A 23,469-nucleotide genomic window follows, 5' to 3' on the forward strand; every position below is an offset into this window, starting at 1 on the left:
ATATTGTTCTAAAGGAGCCCCGACCTGTGCCTGTGTTTAGCCAATTAGCACTGTTCCTTTAAAAAATTCCAGCACTGAAGAACTTTGGGTAAGGAGAGGTGTGGCAATCCCCAAAAGATAGCGAGCAATTCTAAATTACAAGCTTGTCATGGCCTGTAACCAATCAGTAAGAGACACTCCCTCCCAAGAAGTTGTTCAAGGTTCATCATCATGGCTACTGCATCCTGCTCACAGAGACAATTGTTTTATAAGACTTAAACACTCATTGGATGATGGGCCTCAGCGCACTAGCACTGACTCTATATTATATCAGGACTCTATATTATATCACATACCACTGTAAAAGGCCAGCAGGCAGGGCCACACTGTTACTATGAGACAGAGTAACAGTGAGCTGGAACAGGAAAGGTGCAGCTTGGGATGGCAAATAGGGTAGCGTTAGCTAGGCTCTGCCAGCTCCTGGGTGGTCCCTAACTTTCACTTAGCTCTGGGACAAATAGGATGGGGGCAAAGTGACCATGGGTTTGAGTGCTCTATAAGGAAAGCAGCTGGGTGTGGGCTTACCAGTTGCTGAAGAAAGAGAACTGACCAGTCTTCAGCCAGGGCCTCAAAATTTTCTTTTTTTCTTTCTGCAAGCCCAATCACAAGGTGGAAAGGGGTACTGGGAAATTTAAGGAACAAGCTCAGATGTTCCTGGATGAGAAACACCTGGGTATTTTGGTTGAAGCATATCCCTCCTCCCAGGCTCATTAAGGAGTCTCACTCAGACCATCTATGGCAAACCCCAGTGCTCATGGCACCCGCCCCGCATCTCCACCTCGCCCAGTGTGAGGGATATGCCTGGCCACAGAGACCCAGCAAGGAGCTGCCTGAGGCCAAAACATAGGGAGTGAAATGCATATGGGTGGGCTCCAAGTCTATAGCCTTCCAGAAGCCTGAATGGAACACATACTTACAGTGATTTTATAATCTTCCCTCAAAGGATCTTAGTCTCCCTTCTAATCAATGAGTTCTGGGTTAAAGAATGTGCTGCAACCTGGAAACTGAGAAAGGACAGGGCAGGCAAACTTCTTTGAGCTTGGAGAAGCCCTGCGGCAGAATGTGGAATGACGCACTCAGGTGTTTTACTCAGGGGAATACCTGTCAAGTTTAAGGTAAATCTAACCCTCAATAGTGCCATTTCCTGCAGGTGCAGCTACAATCAGAGTTGAATTAAAGACATGTGTTGAGGCCACCTTAAGGCCTTTGCTACCAGGGCTTTTTAAAGTCCATTTTAATGTGGGATAAAAATCATGAGAAATTGAGTTAGCAAGCGAATATCTTTGTCCTTTATGAAATACTTATATCATTTCACAGACATGATTTTTATGATACCGTTTTCACTGTTGAATGTCTCTTCACTTTCCCTCTGCTGTGCATGAGGAGTAACTGGATGAATGGTTTTTCTGGTTGCCTTATTTGAATCTCAAAATATATGTTCTAAAACTTTCTCAGCACTGCTAATCTATCTCCTTCATTTATTCACAGCTTGTAGTTGTTTTTCTTACTGTTATTGAGAAAGTGCTTTGGGAGTTCAGGTTTCCCTTTATTCAGTGTTACAGGTATTGGTGGGTAAGGGCCAGGGGGGTTGAGGTATTACTACAAGGTATGTATAAACTTTCCTCAGCCCTTGAGGAGAAAACAAGCTGTGTTCATTTATAAAACATACTCGATGACAATTTAATTGCCTTACATTTTATAAGAACCCTAAATTTTCTCATAGTATCTGACATGAGAGATGCTCAAGAAGTGTATACTGGGTAAGTAAATGAACAATATACAACATTCTTTACGCTCTTATCTGCCCTTATCTTTCAACATTCCATTCTACATACCCTTGCAAACTACACTATCAACTCTTCACTGAGAAGGATCTCACTGCTCCAAACTTCATTTCTCATCTTCATTGTCCTTTTTAATTTTTAGTTTCCTCTTGTTGAACATTTTCTCATTTCGTTTAATTTTTTTTCCCACAGTATCTCTTTCCCTACCATAAACCTCCACCAAATACTATACATCTTTCATAGAACTTCTGGGGATATTATAGCTTTAATGGTATTGTGTTGGCCAAAAAGTTTTTTTTGTTTTTCGTTTTTTTGTTTTTGGTAAGATGGCTCTAGTAGTGCTTAGTTGTCTTTAACTTCATTCAAAACAATTTTGTTAGCTTGTACTGTCACAGCTGGCATATCAATGTGCATTAAGAAAAACTTTATCATCGTTGCGCAGTAGTTCCAGCTGGTTCTCTCTTTTGTCTCCGGAGCAGGTGGCCCTCCCTTGTGCTGAGCGTATAGAAAGCCCTTGTTGGTGAGCTCGTAGGAGCTTGAAACCGTCGTCACCCCTCCGACTATCATCAGAGGGGAAAAATGGTTGAAGCTGATCGCCCAGGAAAGCTCTTCATTGGTGGCCTCAATACAGAAACAAACGAGAAAGCCCTTGAAGCAGTATTTGGCAAATATGGGCGGATAGTGGAAGTACTCTTGATGAAAGATCGTGAGACCAACAAATCGAGAGGATTTGCTTTTGTCACCTTTGAAAGCCCAGCAGATGCGAAGGATGCAGCCAGAGACATGAATGGAAAGTCCTTAGATGGAAAAGCCATCAAGGTAGAACAAGCCACTAAACCATCATTTGAAAGTGGTAGACATGGACCGCCTCCACCTCCAAGAAGCAGAGGCCCTCCAAGAGGCCTTAGAGGCGGAAGAGGAGGAAGTGGAGGAACCAGGGGACCTCCTTCACTTGGAGGGCACATGGATGATGGTGGCTATTCCATGAATTTTAACATGAGTTCTTCCAGGGGACCACTTCCAGTAAAAAGAGGGCCACCACCAAGAAGTGGGGGGTTCTCCTCCTAAAAGATCTGCTCCTTCAGGACCAGTTCGCAGCAGCAGTGGAATGGGAGGAAGAGCTCCTGTATCACGTGGAAGAGATAGTTATGGAGGCCCACCTCGAAGGGAACCCCTGCCTTCTCGTAGAGATGTTTATTTGTCCCCAAGGGATGATGGATATTCTACTAAAGACAGCTATTCGAGCAGAGATTACCCAAGTTCTCGTGATACAAGAGATTATGCACCACCACCAAGAGATTATACTTATCGTGATTATGGTCATTCCAGTTCACGTGATGACTATCCATCAAGAGGGTATAGTGATAGAGATGGCTATGGTCGTGATCGTGACTATTCAGATCATCCAAGTGGTGGTTCCTACAGGGATTCATATGACAGTTATGGTAATTCACGTAGTGCTCCACCTACACGAGGGCCCCCGCCATCTTATGGTGGAAGCAGTCGCTATGATGATTACAGCAGCTCACGTGACGGATATGGTGGAAGTCGAGACAGTTACTCAAGCAGCCGAAGTGATCTCTACTCAAGTGGTCGTGATCGGGTTGGCAGACAAGAAAGAGGGCTCCCCCCTTCTATGGAAAGGGGGTACCCTCCTCCACGCGATTCCTACAGCAGTTCAAGCCGCGGAGCACCAAGGGGCGGTGGCCGTGGAGGAAGCCGATCTGATAGAGGGGGAGGCAAAAGCAGATATTAAAAACAAAACTTTGGACCAAAATCCCTGTTCAAAGAAACAAACAAAAAGTGGAACCTATTCTGTCATAACTACCCAAGGACTACTAAAAGAAAAAATTGTGTTACCTTTTTAAAATTTCCTGTTAAGTTCCCCTTCCATAATTTTTATGTTCTTGTGAGGAGAAAAGTAAAACATGTTTAATCTTAAGGCATTGCTTTCTTAACAAGCAAATGTTAAATGTGTTAAGGCTTGACTTGTGTACTAGTGTTGTAATTTTCCAAGTAAAAGTGTCCCTAAAGGCCACTTTCTAATTTTTTTCCCAGTAAATGAGCCAAGCAATTCTAAGATTTTCTACAAACATCTAGCCATCTTAAAATGGAAAGATGAATCCCTCTACCTATACAAACAAGCTAGTTATTAGAGGGTGGTTGGGGTTTGCTACTCTTAGGATATCATACTATCATCAAACAAATCTCAAATGTTCTCAGTATAAAAAACCTGAGATCAGATGCTTATGTAAAGAAAGTGCTATTCACCCAGTAAACCCAAAACAAATGAATAGTGCTGGCCATATTTTGCCTTTCTGACATTTCCTTGGGAATCTACAAGAACCTTCCCTTTCCCCCTCCCCCAATAAGACCATTTAAGTGTGTGTTAAGCAACTACAGAATACTAAATAAAAAGTTTGGCCAAAACCAACCATGAAGCTGCAAAAAAAAAAAAAAGAAAAAAAGAAAAACTTTATTAAAATTTGCAGCCATTTTAACATTGAAGATGGACGAAAATGTGCAACATTTTCAGCATATTATGCTTTATTATTTCAAGAAAGGTAAAAACACCACTGAAACACATACAAAAAAGATTCGTGCAGTGTATGGAATAGAAGGTGCTGTGACTGATTGAATGTGTGAAAAGTAGTTTGTGAAGTTCCAAGGTCGGGTAGACCAGCTGAAGTTTATAGCAATCAAATAAAGACATTAATTGAGAACAATCAATGTTATACCATGTGGGAGATAGCTGATATACTCAAAATACCCAAATCAATAAAGCTATTGGAGAAGATGAAAAAAACCACATGGACCTTTTGGCCAACCCAATAGCTATTTATATGTATTTTAAGTTATTTGTGTTTTTCTGTTGGTGTTTTTGGTTTTTGTTGTTATTGTTTAGTGATACTGTGTTGGAGAATCTGCAATGTACTAATAAAACGGATAATAGAGAGTTTAGGGAAATATTTTATAAATATAAAAATGAAATGTAGTTGCATATGGCAGCAGTTTTCAACTGGTGTCCCTCAAGAATTTTTAAAACATGCAGTATCTGACTATTTAGTCAGAGGCACTGACCTCCTTTTCCTTAGATTGTCAAAAAAGTAATTAAAGATAACAGCCAACAGAACAATAGCTGTCCTATGTGAATAAATCAAAATTATCTCTCTTCTGTCAAATTGGCAGAAAATATATTTTTGATGTGCTGAAGAATTTTAGTAATTAGTTTATGGGTGCCATGAAATGAAAAAGGTTGAAAATCGCTGAGACATGGTGAGCAGGCTGCTAGGCAACAAACAAGTTGCTCAACTCTGGTGAGGCAGTAATGAGTGAGACACACACAATCATTGTTCCCATGAAGCATACACGCATGAAATCGACATATGAAATATGTAATTATAGACGCACTAGAGAGACTTCGTTACATTATATAAGTGAAAAGTACAAGGTATTATGCAAATTTACAAAGAAAACGAAGAAAGACTTTCCTGAAAAAGGGGTATTTAAATTAACGCCAGAAAATTGGCTGCTGTAACAAAATGCCACAAACGGGTATTTTATAAACTGCTTCTCACAGTTCTGGAGTCCAGGAAGTACAAGATCAAGCTTCTGGCAGATTTGGCACCTGGTGAGGATTGGTTTCTTTGTAGATGGCCGTCTTCTTATTTTAACCTCACAAATAGAGGGGCAAGGGAGCAGTCTAGGGCAATAAACACAATATGAGGGCCCAACTCTCATGACCTAAACACCTCCCATACCATCACACTGGGCATTAGGTTTCAGTGTATGAAATATTCAATCCATACAAAGCAATTACCAACCAAAGGATTTTGTCTTGGAAACTGTTTTGTCTTATGTGGCACAGTGATGACTGCACATGTTAATATAACATTTGGGAAAACGGAGATTAGCTCTTTGGAATAAAAGAGACCAGAAACTCTGGCTGGCTGGAGCATCCTGAGTCTAGGAGAGTTGGAAGTAAGCTAATTAGTGGCTCCAGTGTTTAAAGCATTTTGGACAATGCTACAGATATTTCACATTCCAGGGTAATTCTCTGTAAATTTTATCTAGAGGTATGTTTTCTAATGAAAAAATAAGAAAAACAAGTCTAAAATTGAAAAATAAATGAGTCAGTATATATCATCTATAATAAAATATTATGTTGCTCTAAATATTATTTATAAAATAGCAAATGACATAAGAAAGCACTTAAGTTCAGTTGAAAAGATACTCATACACAAGTGTGCGTACTAGATAAACTTAACTACATAGCAATCATAAGTACAGGAAAAACATGCACAGAAAAAAGCAAGTACGTGGACATTAAACACCGAATAGTTTTAAACTCTAATTTCATGTTTTATTTTCTGTAAATTTCTTATGTCCTCCAAGTTCAAAAATAAAAATAATATATTTATCCCTCAATTTTGAAGAAAATCTTATAATGTTTTTTAATATAGCCAAGTATTTTTGGACTATATTATTCAGCATACTTCCTAAGTGATGAAGACATCTTGGTGAACTCATGACTTACATACACAAAGTAATTTTAAGGGAACACTGAGAGGGAGGATAATGGTCAAATTTAGTGAAAGTACACTCAGCAAACATAATATAGGGAATTTAAAGTATCAAGGAACCTCAGAGGTAGTCTAAACACTCCCATATTTCAAACAAAAACTAAGACCTAAAGTGGTTAAATTATTTTTGCAAATCATAGTATGAGCAAGGAATAAAGACAAATCCAGAAACACTAGGTCTTCCTTTTCTTTAAGAGCCCTAATATACTTCGTTAATATGCCAGAACTAGAAGTAAATAGCATGTGTGAAATTTACTCTGACTGATGCTCTTATTTTCTCTTTCAGGTCATGCTTGGTCTAGAAATATTAGTAAAATATATTTTCTATTTTCTCCTATATGTTTTATATAACCCTACTTATACTTCCACCGGCAAAATTATAATTGCATTCTCTCACAAAATAAAATTACAAAAAACTTATGCTGCCTATTATACTATCTAATTCCTACTATTTTAGGAATTGAGAATACAAATTACATCTACATGTGAACTAGATTGCAGCAAAAGCATCAATTTTTTTGACTATCTTCATTACAGAGAGCTGTTGTTGAGGCTGAATCAAGCTTAAGATAATCTATGTCAATCGTTAAGACACCTTAAATGAGCAGATCAGTCATGCTGTGGAACACACTTACTTTGCACATGTGATCATGGCACTAGACTAAATATGTTAACTTTTTAGAACCTAATAAATTGTTTTTCTTTCTTGAGTTGCATTATCTTTTCATTGTTTTTTTCTTGTTCTGCCTAAACGTTTTCTGCCTTTGGGTAGAGAAAGATCGAAAAACAAGATAACATATCTAAAGTTAAATTACCTATTCTTTTACTACTTCAAAAATATTTAACTTCTTTGGTAGTATTCACTAATTTTTCTTATACAATCTCTTCAGTAAGTCAAATTAAAAATTATTTTCACAATGCTCATATAAGCATTTAAAGGCATATATAAATTAAAATAAATTACATAATTAATTCTCATTGGAGTAAATATTTTACTCATACACTGAAAGCAGAATTTATAAGGACTAATGTTAAAATGCTGAAGCAAATGTATTGCTGCTGATCACTGTTTAAATTTTTTTTTCTTTTTAGGATGTTTATGTATGGACAGTGTAAATTCGGGTCCCTTTCCTAAAGGAGTATGTTTAGGTTGTCTCCAGCTTATACTGTTTCCTTACTTCAACCCAAGTCTCCCCATTATTAAAGCCCTTATATAATCCCTACCTTTGGAAAACATATTACTTTATCCACTGAATTGATAGTTTTGAAAAGTTCTATGATGTACTTGTTAAATATAATCAATCACAACATGTTGAGTTTAAAGTCAGATAAACTGATAACATAATATAATGTGAAAAGTGATTTGACAGAAGTAAATTTATAGTGCCAAGGAACATCTAAAAGTACTACCTAAGCTGACAAGGAGGAGATAATTAACAGCTTTCTGGAAATACAAATCTTAAAGATTAAGTACAAGCAAAACAGGCAGCAGCCATTCAGGTAGGAAGAACAAGCAGCAAGTTCAAAGTTAGAACTGTGAGAAGGTGGCTCTAATTTGTGACTAGTAGACATATTCTTCCATTTGTTAAGTTAAAATCCCTCTCACTTTTTAAATTCTCACCTGAGGACACATTTTTATTGATTTTGAGAGAGAGAGAGAGAGAGAGAGAGAGAGAGAGAGGGAGGGAGATGGAGAGAAAGACATGCCCTGACCTGGGCTCAAACCTACAACCATTTCCTGACTGTTAATTGAACCCAGAAGCTTTTGGTGCACAGGATGACACTCTAACCAGCTGAGCCACCCAAGCCAGGACAAAATCCCTCTCATTTTAGCCTCTCCCAATCGTTTTGAGTCCACCTCCTTAGGGCCTTAAAAACTTGGTTTATTTTGTCTTCTAGCAACTACCTTGCTGAAATCCAAATGAAACTCCCTGCTCACATTCCTTTGATATGAGTGCATAAATGCTGCCAGTGATGAAAATGAGTCAGTATAGTTCATATTGTAACTAAATTATTAGGATGTACTAATGATAAAAAATGTAAATAGTATTTGTTTAGCGAATCTGAGAAGTAAATATATAATAAAATAAATGAGGAAAGGAGACCATAAGTATGTAAAGTGGCAATAAAATGTATAGTGTAAGATTTCCATATGAAACACAATAGCATATTTACATATTTGTTAAGTTCAAGATTGCTTACGACTCTGAATTACATAGTTTACTGAAAGAAATGGGAAAAGAGGTATGAAAGTAGAAAAATATTTAGGTGATGGGCCCACTAAGGCCACACAGATAAGAGGTGACCTAGGAATGCTTACAGCCTCACAAAGCTAGAGGGTGGTGCTTTGGCTTAACGTCAGCACACAGAGACATTACTTAGTAGGTGGGAGTGAGGAAAGCAGAAAGCTTGATGAATTTGAGGCTGCAGAATGATCCCAGAAGCATGTGTGTCCAGTGTACTGACTAGGGCACTGTGGTAAGGAATAGATCAACAAAAGTGTAGGAGCCATGAAACTAGAAATCTTAATGAATTGTTCTGACTCAGAAAGCGGCATCTGGAGGCAGAGAGGAAGGAAAAAACAAAAAAGATGGGGGTAGGGGTAGTGATTTAGGGACATGTGATTGTATGGCACATAAGCTTTTTGAGTATTGTGAACATAACAATCATTGCAAGACAAGCTTTTCTCAAAAGGATTCCATAATATATATAACTATTAATGATGGACATGCTAATATACTACATTTAGGGTAATGTATACCATTGAAAACAGAAGCTGAAATGTAATGTAATAAAACTATACTTTGGGGGGGATAAAAGTTATTTTGAGTTAATATGTACTCCCCCAGCATAGGGCATTTCCTCCTTTGGCTCTTTAACAGATTTGGTTTTGAGAAAATGGTATCTCTCAACACTGTGAAAATAAGGAAAGGAGAGAATTAGTTCTCAAAATATACAGAGTTTTAAAAGAGTTGAAGGACGGAGATATTTCATTTAAACAATGGACATTTACAAAAATATTAACTTGACTGGACCTTCTCTTCATAGCTGTTATAATAAGCTTCAGACAATCACATTTAAATGTCTTTATTATTTTTCCACTGATAGCAGGAGTCTGCATTTACAAAACTTGTTAAGAAGTCCACATTTTTGGTCATAAGGTTTTATACATCCTCAATCATTTTAGGATTTCAGGGTTATTAAATCTAAAGAGGAAGTGTCCCTCCTTCCAAAGCCAGGAAGATGGAAACAATTAGGACCAACACTACTAGTACTGTTACTGCCACACTGCATTGATACTAAAAAGTGGGGAAGAAGCCAAAGAAAAGATGAGGGACTTTGCAAAATCAATGGCCCATCCCTTCTTGGTATACTTTAATCCTTACACACAGAGTACTGAAATCCTGAAAGACACCAGAAATATTGAAAACATGGTGCAGGATATTTGCAGCAATTTGAACACAGTGTGTGATGCCTTGAACAAAATGGACCAGTATCTGGAGATTTTATTCCTGGGACTAATGCTGTGGCCAGCATGATCATTTTGGGGCCTAGCAGTCAATGTTATATATCACCAATAACTTTCCATGTCATGGCTTGACTAGTAGACATGTAATTATGTAAGTATATCTCTACCTACTTGTAACTTGCTGTGCCATTGTGTGAAACACCATTAAGAACACAGTGACAGATAACCAAACACTCATTGTATAAAATATTAAAACATTTTAAATATCTTAAATTGATTTGACATTCTTGCTTAGTGTCTTTAACCAAACTACATCTATTTAAAGTTTGTAAAAAATAACCCTCTTACAATTCTACGACCTTTTCTTTCTCAGACCTGAGCCTTTCCTCTGTGTTCATTAGCCAGAATAAAAATAGCAGTGAAACTGTCTCTACTTTCCATAGTATCAGTACTTCCATAGCATTACTTGAGATAAACCCAAAATTGTAGGAAATTTCACATCACTTTAACAAAAATTCAATATTGTGCTTCGAAAATTGTTGAGCTAACACACTAATTGGAATGACTTTAAGGCTGAGCATTTATACAATGGAAGAAAAGAAAGCTCTTTAGAAATGGAATATATAGGTTGCTCTGACCTTGTAGAAACAGTGTGGCATGCTTCCCAAAGTGTTTTGGAAGGAATTACTTACAGAAGGGACATTAGGAAAGACTTAATAGTGGGGAATAAATCTTGGAACTATTAATTTTATGCTGGAACCAAGTGAATTATCATGCTCAGGTGTTTAACCCATTTCATTTAGAGGGCAATATAATCACAGAGCTTTGCTTTCAAACATGTGGGAATTGAGTCTCAATGAGGTTAAGTGATTTGGTCAAAGTAGCACAGTGAGTTGTGCACCATCATTTATAGTCCATGGCATATTGCTTTTGGATTGCTAAGAAGCTTAACTTCGTACATATATGTGCAAATTTATGTGTAGTCAGAGAAGGGAAACCAATGCTTATCACAACCAATGTTTATCACTAAATAGGACTTGTTTTGTGATTGACTTGCCAACAGTACAAATGTTTCCTCTCACAGGCCCAAACCAAGTCAGATCTCTGGGAGTCTATTTGCACAAAGTTTGGGCACATTTTGGCAAAAATCAAGCAAACAAACAAACAAACAAACAAACAGTGAATATACCATAAATCTTTGGTCTTGCTTGCTATAAGAGATATAATCAAGTGATTAAGTGAAAAAAGGAAACCGGAGTAATAAAAATAATAATAATAATGATAAAAATTTAAAAATTGGTCACACCATTCCATTAGAAGCTTATTCTATTTTCTAATGAGACTTCTTTGTGCCAGGCTTTACAGTTTCCAAAATGGTGGTTCCTAGTTTGATTTTAAGATTATAACTACTTTACATTAGTGTAGTTCACCTATTGTCAAGACACAAACATTAACCATAGGAACTTCCAAATTCAGGCAGTCTCCCACCCCACCCCACCCTCTACGTACAAATTAACAAACAAAAACAAAACAGGAGTTGTGATAAACCTATTTTATCATTCCAGAATATTGCTGCCATTATGTTGAATGATGCTGTGGATCTGTTCATGACAACTGTTCTAATCCATCTACTGATATTGACCATCAAAAGGGAAATTGAGATATTGGTTTATTATCTATCTGAATAAGAATCATTGAGACCTTTTAAAAAATTGTATCACATTCTCATTAAAAACCAACTCTGATCTGCAAATGTTTTAGAGGAGATTTTTTTTTTCAGGCCACATCTGTTTCTGTGCTCCTCTCCCCTTGCTCATTATAAATGAATAAAACAGAACACTGAACATCAGGACCACTCAGGTATAATCATAAAAGCAATTTAATTTTTGGTCATAGAATGTCTTTTAACTCATAAGTGAAAAATAAAAATAATTCTTCATTTTCTTCTGTATGAATCTGGGTCAGGTCCTATAACTTTTCTGGTCTGTTTTAGTTTGTCAAAATTCCTGTTGTCACTGCAAATTACAATGCACATCATCTATTTTATCATTGAAACCCTGGTCTTATATATTTAATCAGCACTTCACTCTTCAATCAATAAGGACTTTTTTTCCCTCCACTGGGAGGTTTGTTGTATGCCAGACTGCAGAAACTGTGAAGTTGATTCTCCATTGTCTTACTTCTTCCTCCATTTGCTAACTGTTGTCTCTGATTCTTCTGGGTGCAACGGAGAGGAGAGAAACAGCAGACGTCAGGTAGCTGGGGAAATTTGTACCTGACTGGCTCTCTGGGCTAGGCAAATGCTTAATACTGACTCTTTCTCATTGGTGATTTGGTGGCTTCTCTGGGATCTCCACCCTGTGTTCTTGTTGAAGTCTCTGCCTCTGCTTTAGAGAGTTGGTCTACCTGAGTCCCTGGTTTTCCAGTGTTCATCACCACACAGACTTTTCTGCTGCAGTGCACTGTGCTGGCATGACTATATCTTAATACTTGGCAGAGGCTTCTGTGTTAAAAATCACATAACAATAACACATTCTTACATGCACACACATGCACCTTTAATAAAAAATACATGATTAATAAAATGAGTGATTCTTCTCATAATTGTAGACATTATAGGATATCACTGCTTCTAGTTACAGAGATAATCTTGTATTTGTGGAATTCTGCCTGACTAGGCTCTCTGTCGCATAGACTGCTGTAAGTCCGTCCCCTTACATTTAACTTGCTCAGTCTGTGTTTGATTTTTACTTGTACCCTCAACTCTTATGAGGGATGCACTCTCCAATTTTTTTCCATTTGCTTTGTTACTCCACCCTGTCCTGTCCTTACACTATTCCTCCAGTCTGTGGTTCTTAATTTTCACTACAGGTTGAAATTGCCTGAGAGATTTTTAAAACTACTGTGGCTCAGGCTCTCTTTACTCCATAGATTTGTATTTAATTGTGCTAAGGTGGGCCCCTGGATTAAATATATTTTTAAAGGCTCTCTCTATGTGATTATAATGTACACCCAAGGTCAGAACTGTAGCTTTGGTCATTTCCCCTGGTTTTTGGTTTTATTCAGACTTAACATTTGCTTTTCAGCTTCATAGTGAGAAGCACTTACTTTGGCCACAAAATTAACCCCAAGTTATATTCCTCAAAAATTTTAGATAAGTAGAAATATTATAAAGTAGTCAATCTATCTATCTATTGAGATAGAGAATTTCGTGCTAACAATAACAACAATTTTGGAAATTATCTAGATTCAAATTATTGCTCCATCTTTCCCCTATTTTCTTTCATTTAAGTATTTTTTAAAACGAATTCCTTGTTATGAACTAAATTGTACCCCCGTCCCATTTTGTATCTTGAACTACTAATGCCAGTTCCCGAGAATGTGACTGTATTTGGAGAGAAGGTCTTTAAAGATGTAGTTAAGGTTAAGCAAGGTAATTGTGTGGGCCCTAATATGGCAAATTAGATGTGCTTATGAGAAGAGGTGATTAAGTCATGGACATGCACAGGGGAAAGCCATGTAAAGACACCAGAAGAAGGCCATCTGCATGCCAATGAGAGAGGCCTCACAGTAAAACTGACCATCCAACATTTGATCTTGGACCTCTATCATCTGGAAGTGTGGGAAAATAAATGCCTATTTTTCAAGTCACCCAACCTGTAGTGTTTTGTTATGCCAGTCTTAGCAAATTAATATATCGGATACTTATTTACTGAGTTCAGGCCTTAATAATATCAAATGAGACTACTGCATTCACCTTTTAACTATACTAGTAGCATGCATACTTCATGCTTCCAATCCTGTCTCCAAAATGCAGTTAGAGTGATTTATCTAAAGTACAATTATGACTATGTCATTTCTGCTTAGACTTAAGTGACCTATCTCCCAGTCCATATATTGCAATCTTAACTTTAAAATTTATGTTTTAGTATCAAATCGTTTCTATTATTATATGCCTAGCATCTTTTTTGTCTTCCCTCCATTCAATTTATCCAAAAAACCTGCACCTATAATTATTTCCCTCTGGTTTTTAAAACAACTTTAATTATTTTAAGATTCATCTCAGGAAAATTTCATAGAACACACCCAACCATTCTCTATAATGATCCTAGTTATGTCAATATATTCACTGTGGTACTAAAATTAATTGATATATGTATTTCTTTATATTAAAATAATACATTTATATATCTATATTGACTTATGGGTTATAGCATTATTTTTAAAAAGATTTTAATTATTTTTAGAAAGAGAAGAAAGAGAGTAAGAGAGAGAAACATTAATGTGAAAGAGAAACATTGATCGGTTGTCTCTCACCCAGCCCCAACCCAGGACCTGGCCTGCAACCCAGGCATGTGCCCTAACTGAGATTTGAACTGGCAACCTTTTGGTTTACAGAACAATGCACAGTCCACTGAGCCATACCAGGTAGGGCATGATTATAGCATTCTTAAGGAATCAACTATTTCTTATTCCTCTTTGTATTTCCCAGGTCTAATGCAATGTTTACAGTAAAGTCACTTGATATTTTAAAATAAATATTGTATTCACTTGTATGAGTCTATGTTCAATAAATAACCTGCATCTCTGACTACTGATAGATAATGGAACCCCAAGATGACTGCTTAAATACTTCCATTAAATTTTACTTTGAGAGCATATGTCCTTTATGGAGGATTATTTCAAATGACAGTTTATATCTGAGTTTATCAAATGAAATCAGATCATAAATGTATGTTTCATGGTGTGTAAACTCTATGAAATTATATGAAAAGTTTAGCATGCATGGCTCTTGAATATGTGTTTTTAATAAGAAGGTTCATAGATTTCATCCAGGCTTCAGGTTTCTTGACTCCAAAATTTCACAAGCAGTAGATTATATACGTACAGGTCATATTTACATAAAGCCAGGCCAGTGGTAACTAGTAATATAAACCACATTATAATGACTCTTCCTGGAATACTTGAGTTTTAGTCCTTCAGTTTCAGTGGGGATTAATGTCTTCAAAGTAAACAAATAAATGTAACAAAACCAAAGCACAAAAACACAATTCTTATGAAAGCATTTTTCTTTTTTTTTTTTTTTGGTGAGGGAGTCTTAACGAGAATACTACTCATTACATCAGTGCCCTCATTTTGCTTCTCAGTTGAAAAATGTCTTGCACACACTTCACTATTTAGCAAAGATTGTTTTCTAGAGACCAAGTACTTTGCCTTATACCAGAAAAATGTTGGTAAACAATAGAATTTATTCTCTTTGGGATAAAAAATCTAGAGAAGGGAGACATGAACACAAGTAACATGTAAGAGGAAGAGAATAATACACAGACATAAAAGAAGAGGCAGTGACTGGGCAGTGCTTTCTATAGGGTATCAAATATGCTATCTCTAAGTAGAGGACATTTAAAATGAGACCTAAATAGCATGAAGGAGGTACACATAGAAAGTTTGGAGAAAACTCATTACAGGCGAATGTGGCCACTGGTGAAAAGTCAGTAAAGTGGAAAGAAGTTTGGCATTTGCCAGAACCCAGCAGAAGACCAGAATGTCTGGAGCTCAGTTAAAAAAGGGGAGAGGAACAGAAGACAAAAATCTTGGAGACTGACTAAGAGAGGATTAGATTGGGCATTGAAGACCTTGGTAAAGATTTTAGAAGATATTCTATATGAGATGAGAAACCAAATAAGGATTATCAGCAGGAGTCATGACAAGATTAGATTTTCATGTTTAATAGAACTTTCTGGTTTTGCTGTGAATAACAGATTTTATACAGGCAAGAAGAGTCAAGCATATCAGGTTAGAGCTTCTAGTGATTTAAAATGGGATGACAGACATTTGATTCAAGGTATACTGAAAGTTGTTCATAAGTAACACTGATTGAATTGCTGATGAATTGATTATGTAATATGAGGTGAAGAAAGGAATCCAAGAAGACTCCGAGGTTTTGCCTGAGAATGTGGGTGAGTGACTGATGATGCCGTTTAATAAGATGTGAAAGATTAGGCAAGGAGTAAGCCTGCTTGAAAATGTAAAGCAGCCATTTGTACATATGGGCCTTGAACATAGTACTAGAGATGTGTAGATGACATAAAAACCAGGAAACTTGATCCTGTTACTTAGAAAAACATGTACATAGAGAAGAAAAGAGGTGTATGAAAGAGTTTGAATTACTCCAAAGGTCAGGAAAAAGGGATGAAACTAGCCAAGACACCGGGATGAAGCAGGAGTGAGACAGAGGAGTGTGGCGCCACAAAAAACAACAATAAAAGCCAGAGGAAATAACGCTTCAAGTATGAGAAAGTCGTCACCTGTGTAAGACCACTAGAGAATCCACTATGGGATTTAGAAACATAGGGGTTATGTGTCTTCCTCTCTTTAAGATAAATACTTTTAATAAGTAGTGTTTTTTCTCATATATGATGAAAACATTATAAAAGTACTCTTGCTGAGAGGAAGCAGTTGCCTTGCAACTAAAACTGTTCAAACATAGAGCTGGTGTGTTGTAAAATTACTTACTTAGAGTTCCAATAAAATAATAGTTAGTGCTAGTAAATCAAAGAAGCAACTTGTTAAATGCATTAATATGAATAAAAAGCATGTTCTCTATCCTAAAAGGCACATTTCCTCTGTTAGGTCAATCCCTCATTCATTGTACAAATAACTTTAATGTTTTGCTATTGAGATATCTTTAAGCACTAAATACTTTTAACATCTAAGCTTATACAGTATTTATTTTTAAATTAAATAATTTTTGAGCAGTCTTAAGTTCACAGCAAAATTGAGTAGCAAGTACAGAAAGTGTCCATATATACTCTTCCTCTCACCACATGCACAACCCCCCACCCACTATCAACATCCTCCACTACAGTGCTATGTATATTTGTTACATTGATGAACCTATATTAGCATATTAACTATCATCCAAAGTCCATCATTTATAGTAGTGCTCACTTGGTGTTTTACATCCTATGGCTATTCACAAATATAGAATGATGTATATCCATCATTGTAGTATCATTAGAATAGTTTTACTGCCCTAAAAATCTTCTATGCTGTGCCTATGCATTTATCTTCTGTCCTCTAACCACGGGCAACTACTGATCTTTTTACTGTCTCCATAATTTTCTCTTTCCCAGAATATCATATAATTGGAATCAGACAGTATGTATCCTTTTCAGATTGACTTTTTTGACTTAGTAGTATGTATTTAAATTTCTTTTGTGTCTTTTCTGGGTTTAGCTCATCTCCTTTAATGCTGAATTATATACAACTGTCTGGATGTGCCATGGTTTATTTATTCATTCCCCTATTAAAGGACATCCTGGTTGTTTCTAATTTTTTGACATTTATGAATAAAGCTGATATAACTATCAAATGTAAGTTTGTGTATAGACATGTTTTCAACACATTTGGGTAAATACCGAGGACCACAATTGCTGGTATTTATTTATTAAAACAATTATTTCAGAAAATTTTATAGGATCAATTATGTTTACTCCTACCACCCAGGTAATATTATGTGTTCGCAAAAGATTAATTTTTCACTTAAGTTATTAATGACATCACCAACATATTCTTTTACTTTCCTTTCCTTTCTTTTTTCTCAAAAGTGCTATATAACATGAAGCTGGTTTTATTTTATTTCATGACTACCATAATTAATTATATCCATTTGAAAACACTGAATAAAAATAAGGATCCTTTTATATTGCTAAAATCCAAAACCAAAAAGAGCTTATGACTTTACCTATCACTCTGTCAAAAGTTTTCATGGAAAATTTTTGGTGAGGATGGAATCTCAATTGGCAAAGAAAAGAGGAATCTGAGAAAGTATTGTCCTTAGACAACTCAAGAAAATTTGCTGTGAAAGAGAAAAGAATTTAGAAGGTAATTTGTTCTTTTTAAAAATTTTTTTGAAAGAGAAGAGACACCAAAAAACAAGAATTGTTTTTGTAGCTGCATGACAGGAAAAACTTGTTGTTGTTTTTTCCATGAGAACTGACACAATCTTCTTTATTACAATAAGCAGCATATAAAAATAGTTTTTTTTCATTTTGAAAGACTAATTTGAGTCTCACTTGTAACACCTGCATGTTACATTACTTCCCCCATAATTGTGATAAAATTTCTAAGTCAGGGAATCATTCTTAATAAAGAAAGAAAGAAAAAGAAAGAAAATAACAAAAAACATCATTTTAAAATTTATGTTATAATCTAATCCTCATTCACTTTTAGTTCATATTTTATCATTTGGCAGTGTGGGCTTCTGTTACATGCCATTCCTTGTATGTGAGAAACAAGAGAAGGTTAAAATAAATAAATACATCTTAAAATATGAATCTAACATGTCGTCGGCAGCCGTCCGTCTCGAGAGACGATGGTGTAGCTTCTTAAGAGTCTATCTGCACCGCCGAGAATGGTTGTGCAGTCCGACTCGGGAGTGACACGGTATCTGTCTCCTCCCGTGTTGAATCGACATCTTGCGATGACGCTGGAGTGTCCTCTCCAGTGAAGCTGAAGCTACAGAGCCTGGGCAGGGTGATATGGAGGGTCTGCTGTTGCCCATGCAGCAGACCCCCCCTCTCTTCGCAGCTGAAGGGTCCAAGGGAAAGACGGAGTCAATACAGCTTGGCTTCAGGTGCGCCGCAGGAGTTGCCGGTGTTGACTACAACGTCAAACCGCCTTAGGGACTCCGGCTCCGGATTTTCTGTCGGGGTTTACTCCCTTAGCCTTTCCCCTGAAGAGGTATGCCGCAAGGCAGCGGAGGTTTTTTGGAGTCAGAGTTTTCCTTCTCTGATGTGCCCTGACTGGAAGATCGAACCAGCGACACTTAGCTCGCAGGCCGACGCTCAATCCAGAGCCAAACCAGCCAGGGGTAATCTAACATGTAATGAGGTAGTAATGTAGGAGACATCTAGTGGTCATTTCAGGGATTGCTCATCTAGGGGTTGACCCCAGTTTGTGACTGTAATTCACTGAAAAGAATGGTCTCACACCTGCTGCTTCACAACTGTATCTTCTGAAATATAAGGGGTGGGATGCTTAAAGAGTTCCCATTTCTTTCTCTCATGTTTTTTATCCTGCCAGTCTTCCTCATTCTAAATGCCTGACAAGTTAGACAAAGGCTTAAAAATGTGTTTTATTGAGGGTCTGTCTACATCTCAACACAGGGTAGAATAAAGAATAATTGGTTTTCAAGCATGGTAGTTCCTTTTTATTAAAAAAGGTACAGATCTAGTCTATATGTACCTCAAATAATCTACATTTTGTATTAGTCAAGTCAGTATGTAGGGCCATTCAATACAAGCTAGACAAACTATGCTTTGTCATTTAAGCATTCCAATAGAAATGTCTCGATCCAGCCCTCCAGAATAATTAAACACAGCGTGACATTCTTCTCCTTAAAACTTTCTGCTGTATACTTTGCTTTTAGGATAAAGACAAACTATTTTACTTAATTTAACAATGATAACCTCAAACACCTTTCTGCTTATTCTTCCCACCTTAACTCTTATTATCAGGTTAGTTGTAAATAATAGGCTCTATCTATATTCAATTATCTTCTGGTCTCTATGAGCAATGCTCTATCTCAACTCAAGAGTTTGAACATGTACTTAGCTAGACTACTAATTTCTTGTCCTTAAGATCTTAGCCAGGTCATTTTTTATACAGGAAGCCTTATTTTAATGTATTTCCCTATGACTCCTTATTCCTAATCTGAATTGTGTACCCAACATTTATGAATACCTCTATTACAACACTAATTGTACTGTACATTATCTACCTTTTACATGAAAATATTTTTATTTCCATTATATTTTGATGGGGAAAGCTCTTTTTGGTTTATAATGGAATCTCACCAAATATAGCAACAGTAAAATAAATATTAAATGGCTAAACAAAAATGTATTGAGCTCAACATTTATTGAATTAAATACATGTGCAGAACAGAGTAAATTTAGTGGTCCATTCCAGACATATTTATTAAGAAAATATATGTATGATCTGGGAAAATAACTCTTTCTAACTAGTGTCTCCTCTCTCCCACAGGCTGAAATTATGTTTTTATTGCCAAAATTCCTTTCAATCTAAAAGTTGATTAGTGATTCCTTTAGGTAAAACTAGTATACTCCTTGAACATTCAAATCCCCATAGAATGATTAGGTTGAGTAACATTCAATGACTGTTTCCAAGTACCATATAGATAAAGGTATTGGCAAGCCTAAAATTGCTCAGTATTATGATAAAAACTAAAATCTACAGTAATTTCAACATAAAATATTAGGAAACTGTACTTGTACTGCTTTGAGTCAAACATATTAAAGACATTAAATATTTAATATAAGTTTATCAATTTTCTTGTTGACATATTTTTCTATTTAATAAAATATGGACAGATATAGATTTTTTCCTTAGGACAAAATAAAACTAATTTTTTTTCACAAAAATAATCCTTTCAAAAAACTGACCAAACTAGATACATTTATTTACCCTAAAATAACACTTATGAAAAAACAATTGCAACCAAGTTTCTGACAATTTATTGAAATCAGCCACAGTGCAATTTTGATAAGCAAGAGTAAGCATGAGAAGGAAGAAAAGTGACCAAAGAACATTTTAAGGAACATAATATTGTAGTAAGAAGAAAACTTTTTGAATATTTCAGTTGGAAACTTGGAGAAGCTAGAGGAAGACAAAATGTTTTCAGGCTCCTGGTACCTTCTTCATGTATTTCAAAAGGTTGTATAAGGTCGGCTTTGCCTGATAATCCTTAATTCCTACCATATGAAATACACTGGAAAGTAGATCATGAATTTAACAAATGTGCAGGCCCCCGTATAAATAACTTCTTCTGAACGTAAGCTCAAGTACTCCAATAATGTTGAATCATCAACTTTGCCTTCAGTAGCACATAACCAGTATCCAGTGTGTCCACTTCCACAATGGACTAATTAGTTGAAATATAATTCTATATCTGTCAAAGGAAATGAACAGATATCAACTTTTCCTTTCTATTTAGTATTTTAATTCAAAATTTTTCTACTTCCTGATTTGTGAACTATTCCTGGCTGGTGAGAATTTTAAAAAGAAATGTCCTGGAATGGATTTAGCCTTTGACCTTTAATCAGGCTGCTTTATTTTCAGATAACTGTTCTGAATATATCAGAATTGCTCTGAACAAGAATTTTGATTGAATATTTTGTAATGTATCAACAGTTCCTATATTAAGATATAATTCTAACTTCTTTTTGAACTTGGATAGTTTCCCCATATGTGGATAGGACCCTTGGACTTTCAAATCTAAATGTCTTGTGATGAACAAGACAATGGGCAAAATTTTTTAGTGATGATATGCTGTTAAAAATGCACATGCCTGCTCCAGGGCATCATTGGGAACTGCAAGACTCCTTAATGCTATAGATATAGACTTGTCAAAATACAGTGTTTCCGATTGCTTTCCCCCATTCTCACTGGATAAACCCAAGACAGACTTTTATCCTCACCCTTTCATCAAAATGGTTCTGTCAAGAATGCAAGTGACTTTCACATTGTAATAGCCATTGGTTGTATCTTATTCCTCAACTTATTTGAGTGGTCACTCACATTTGAACCAGTATTCTAGGCTCAAAAGTCCAAATGCTTCCTTTTGTTGACAATTTCCGTTGAAATTCTGATAGTAATGGTAAATTTAACTTACCTGAAACTTACATTTTGAACTTTCCCCCCAAATCTTTTTTTTCTTGCAGATATTCTCCCAAATCAGATAATGGCAAGCCTGTTTCTCCATGTCCTCTCATGAAAAAATCATTGGGGTCAGTATTAGTTGACATCTTTCCCTCATTTGTCCCAGCTATTCATCAAAAAATTTGTTTGAACTACATACAAAGTCATCCAGAATTGTATCACTTCTTATCCCCTCCAATGTGTCAAATTACTGCGTGGCTTGCTATCTTACTCCCTTCAGTTCTTTACTCAAAATTGATCTTATGGTTGATACCTTTCCTGGTAGGTAACCTCATTTAGAATTTCATCAAGGGATTCCTTATCAGGCACATATACACACAATTGCATGTATATCACTATCAACATTCTGTGCATTAATTGTTCCTTCTTGCACTAATTAACATCAATAAACAGATAATGAGACATCTGCCAGCAAAAGAGGGGGTTTTAAAGCTCCAAATTCTGTATTAATTACAATAAATTTTGTCTGTAAGTAAACTTGGTGTTTGAGATAAAAATATCACTTTAGTTCTTAGGTTGCTGCAAAAATGATAGTTGCAAGAGAGCTTCACCCACATCTCATCACATTTAAGTGACAAAAAACCTGTACTATGAAACTAAAGTTCATACTATATGGAAAGAGATTTAGGGCTGGGGGGACTCTGCTTAATTAAATAGGACTAGAAATCCTTTGCCCTTTTTAAATTGAAAGGTGGAGTCTATTATGCCTGAATCTGACCTTGCCCAGCAATTTTTTTGACTAATTAAAAAAAAAAAAGTCAGTTTCTGACTTTGCCATGAATGCTCCTTTTTGGAATCCAAACTGATGTTGTGAGGAAGACTAAGTACCCATATACAAAGGCTCATGTGGAGGTGAATGGAGGCTTGGGGCTGGCAGGCAGGCCCACCTGAGGTCCTAGCTGGCAGCCAGTACCAACAACCAGCCAGTGAATGAGGATATTTTGGAGTGTTATGCCATCTCAGTCCTTCAATTAATATCACTAAAGTCAAATGACTGCCAAGCCAACCCAGAGAAATAAGAAATCATTGCTGTTTTAAGCCACTTTGGGGATGAATGTATTATTACACAGTAATGTATGACAAAAATGATATTTAAGGGACTCAAGCCTCCATCCAAGTTGTTCCTTGGATATCTTCTAAAGACATAGTGTTCTTTCATAAATTCTCTATATCCAGTTAGAAAATAAAGGGGTAGAGAAATGGGAATCATGAGGAAAATAGATGTAACATGTCTCTTCTGCCCATATTCCATTGATCAGAAATTAATCAATAAGGTCACATTTAACTACTAGCAGTGTACCTGAAGAAGAGGAAAAAACCTACCACTTTCCAGGATAAGATAGAAACAAAATATCTATATTATATTCTTTTCATAATTTATGAAGAGAGTATTTGTAACTTTGATGGTATAGATATTAAAATAGGAAGCTTGGAGAAAAGATTATTAATTTGAAATAAATCTTAGGTAGAATGAATTAGAACTAAAATTGGAGGCTTTTATGGAACTCAGTTGTGAATAAAGATTACAGATGATAATTTTATAACTACATCGATATGAACAGTTCTCTCCATTAATATTTTGCTTAAGGCTTGAACAATTTAAGAGAAATATATAATTGTGCCTTTGAGCTATGGTTGAATTTTTGGAAAAAAGATGTGGGATATTGAAGGAATAAATGAGAGAACTGCATTGCCTAGAGAGCTAGCCGGTCATGTCCATCCTGCCATGACTGTCATAGAAAAGATAACAAAGATAAGGAACAAAGAGGTCAGTTTAACACAGAGTAACAAAGTTATAAAACTCTCAGTTAGGTAAAACATCATGTCCAATGGGATTAATGAAGTGAAA

The 23,469-nt window shown here is 36.1% G+C and overlaps 1 pseudogene; it reads left to right on the forward strand.

The window, feature by feature from the left end:
* Positions 1 to 2,321: 2,321 nt before the first annotated feature.
* LOC149996000 (RNA-binding motif protein, X chromosome-like) lies at positions 2,322 to 4,264 on the forward strand (annotated as a pseudogene).
* The last annotated feature ends 19,205 nt before the right edge of the window (positions 4,265 to 23,469 follow it).

This window comes from Furipterus horrens, unplaced genomic scaffold, assembly GCF_987537825.1.
Source record: "Furipterus horrens unplaced genomic scaffold, mFurHor1.1.pri manual_scaffold_12, whole genome shotgun sequence".
Lineage (NCBI taxonomy): Eukaryota > Metazoa > Chordata > Mammalia > Chiroptera > Furipteridae > Furipterus > Furipterus horrens.